The sequence below is a fragment of the Pimephales promelas genome, chromosome 15, assembly GCF_988280905.1.
Source record: "Pimephales promelas chromosome 15, fPimPro1.hap1.1, whole genome shotgun sequence".
Lineage (NCBI taxonomy): Eukaryota > Metazoa > Chordata > Actinopteri > Cypriniformes > Leuciscidae > Pimephales > Pimephales promelas.
Window position 1 is genome coordinate 6,280,568 of NC_142783.1, and position 3,363 is coordinate 6,283,930.

The window sequence follows — 3,363 nt, forward strand, 5'->3', positions numbered from 1 at the left end:
CGCTTTCACTAAAATGACTGGCCAAAACATACACGGTGATGTAGTAATGTAGGCTCCAAAGGTCACTTACAAATGAACATAATAAACATAGTTATATGTTATATATGGAGTTGACTCTAACTGGTTCTCATTGCAGTGGTTAGCCTTTCCTGATATTATTTAACACTTCCACTAAACTACAGGGGTGTAGCCTAATAAAGAAAAATATACTGAGAATAATTGCTAATTACAATATTGATATGCAAATGCAACAGTTTGGTGGTTCTCTCTGCTTGAAGTAAGAAGTATTAATGCTAGATCTATTGCGTGAATGTTGGGGAGACTTAAATGCTTGTTACAGTTAGTTAATGATTTTCTGTGTTAATTTCAGTCCCACAGGTGGATCTTTCTTGTGGCCCTGCACAACCAAGCACAACCAAAAGGATCATTCTGGACAATGGTAGGCCCTCAAACATATAATTTTTCATATCTCATGTTCATATTTCTTCTATTTTTAATGTACATGTCTAATTAGAATTATTTTTTCCTCATTTCAGACACTTTTCAGGGTGACTGCGATTCTGATGTTTCAAAAACGTGGCATATTCTCGACAGTTGTCTGGACTTTAGTTTCCCAGCATTCTGTTCAGATGACCTGTTCTGCAGCACATCAAATACCACCTTCAACACTCCTGTGGACTTTTCCCACACTCTGGCCACCAACCTCCTGCCCGCTCCAGACACCACCATCGCTCTGGCCACCAACCTGCTGCCCGCTCCAGACACCACCATCGCTCTGGCCACCAACCTGCTGCCCGCTCCAGACACAACCATCGCTCTGGCCACCAACTTCCTGCCCACTCCAGACACCACCATCGCTCTGGCCACCAACCTGCTGCCCGCTCCAGACACAACCATCGCTCTGGCCACCAACTTCCTGCCCGCTCCAGACACCACCATCGCTCTGGCCACCAACCTGCTGCCCGCTCCAGACACCACCATCGCTCTAGCCACCAACCTGCTGCCCGCTCCAGACACCACCATCACTCTGGCCACCAACCTCCTGCCCGCTCCAGACACCACCATCGCTCTGGCCACCAACCTGCTGCCCGCTCCAGACACCACCATCGCTCTGGCCACCAACCTGCTGCCCGCTCCAGACACCACCATCGCTCTGGCCACCAACCTGCTGCCCGCATCAGAATCCGCCTGCACTCCAGGCAGAGCCCCACCGATGCAAGATCCATGTGGCCAGAAATGCAGGAGGAAATGCACAGACAGATTTTGCGAGGAGCAGCGAAAGCAAATCTGGCAAATGTTCTGGGATCTGGACTGCACAAACCAACGGGCATTTGTGTATAATACCGTCAGCCAGCTACCAACAGCAAGACCTGTAAATGGAGAAAAGAGTCGCCGGAGCTGGTCCTTCGTGTACAGGCTTAAGGACTTGAATCAGATCCCACAGAAAGTCTGTAAAACGTTCTTTTTTGACCACATTAGGGTTCCACCCAGCAAACGACAGCCTGGTGCTTTCAGTGATGGGGAGTGAGATAGGCAGTGAGGTGTTCCCCAGAGATCAGAGAGGACGTCATGTGCCAGCCAACAAACTGGACCTGCAGCCTGTCATTGACCACATTGAGTCATTCAACCCCACAGTGAGCCACTATCGTCGGGAGCATGCCCCCACATCGTCGCTACCTACCTAGTGACATTTCAATTAGGTTCATGTATGCTGACTTCATTGAAAAGGGCAATAAATGCTCGTATGAAACATACAGAAAAGCGGTAAAACAGCGTAACATCAGCTTTACCAAGCTTGGTGAAGAGGAGTGTGAGGTGCCTCCTTTATGATCAGCATAAAAATACTCACGAAGAAAGTGCGCAGATGGACTGCTTGCAGTGCCAGAAATGGCTACAACACAGGGAGTCTGCTGTGCAAAGCAGAGCAGCATATCAGGCTGATGCTGAGAGGACCTGGCCAGAGGACACATCTGTGAGAAGTGTGGACCTCAAAAAGGTTATAATGTTGCCCCGCATGCCTGGTGTCAAAACGGCAGTCTTCACCAGACGAATTGTGGCGTTTCACGAGACCTTTGCCTCTGTGGGCAAAAAAAAAGAATAAAAAAACCAACATCTCTGTGGTCTGGCATGAGGGCGTGGCGGGTCACAGTGCTGGAGAGATTGCTTCAGCCTATGTTGTGGCAGTTGAGAAGGAGAGAGACCTTCTCCACAGTGTGTTTTGGGTGGACAACTGCTCTGCCCAAAATAAAAATTGGTGCCTTCTGTCCACACTGGTCAGCCTTGTGAACTGGTCTACCAACTCAAGGGAGGACATCACCTTGGAATTTTTTGAGAAGGGTCACACTTTTATGAGTGCCGATAGTGTGCATCATGGTGTTGAGCAAGAAATGAGGAAACGTCCTGGAGGCTATGTCTTTGACTTTGAAGACTTTGTCAGTGTGGTGGCAAGCTCAAATTCAAAAAAGGTGGAGGTGATTGAGATGGAAAATGCAAATGTGTTGAAATGGAAAGATGGCCATTCCGCTGCAAAGACGAAGAAGGGACCGAAGTTGAGCCAGATGGCTGAAATTCAGCTACGGTGTGGGTCCAGGAGCCTCTTCTTTAAGCACAGCCACAGAGACTGTGACTTCCCTGAACTGGACTTCCTCCTGGCCAAGTTTGATCTCAAGATGCCCCCTCCCCTGAGGTCACATGACCGGGGCATTGAGAAGACAAAGAAAGAAGACATTTTAAAAAAACTTTGTCCTCTTATGCCCCCCAACAGAAGGGCTTTCTGGCTCTCACTTCTTGTGGAGTGATGTTTATGGAGGAGGTAGTTGCAGGTTGTTGCCCACCGTTGTTTTTATCTCTATACATGAATTTCAAACCATGCATTAATAAATTGATATATTTGTGTTCTCTTTCAAATAAATGATTGTTTTTAATTATCAGAGATAGTTGTATTTATTCACACTGTACACTCTTGTGTCACCTATCTGTTGGTTTTTCTGCACACAAAATTGAAGTTTTTTAGTTTACGCATTGACTTCAACTGAATGCACTCCCAGCACTGGATAGCAACAACGACATGTCTAAGTATTTGTGTGTCATCTAAAACAAATGCCATGATCATGAGACTTTAATGAAGGTGATCAGTTAATTTTCTTCTAAATGGTGGTAAGCAAATATTGATTATATGTCAGTTACTGCCTTTTGCCTTTGCACGACTCCTTATTTTTTAGTAAATAATACAAAGGCAGAGTACAGTATCTGACAAATAAGGGTCAAAGGTCAACTTTGAGCACAAGATTTTTTATATACACACATTTCTTCATCTGGGCAACAAGTCACCAGATTTTCATTTCTCTACCTATAATACATTTG

The 3,363-nt window shown here is 46.1% G+C and overlaps 1 pseudogene; it reads left to right on the plus strand.

Annotated features, from left to right (window-relative positions):
* The first annotated feature begins 1,068 nt into the window (after positions 1-1,068).
* Positions 1,069-2,859, plus strand: LOC148973464 (uncharacterized; annotated as a pseudogene).
* Positions 2,860-3,363: the final 504 nt, after the last annotated feature.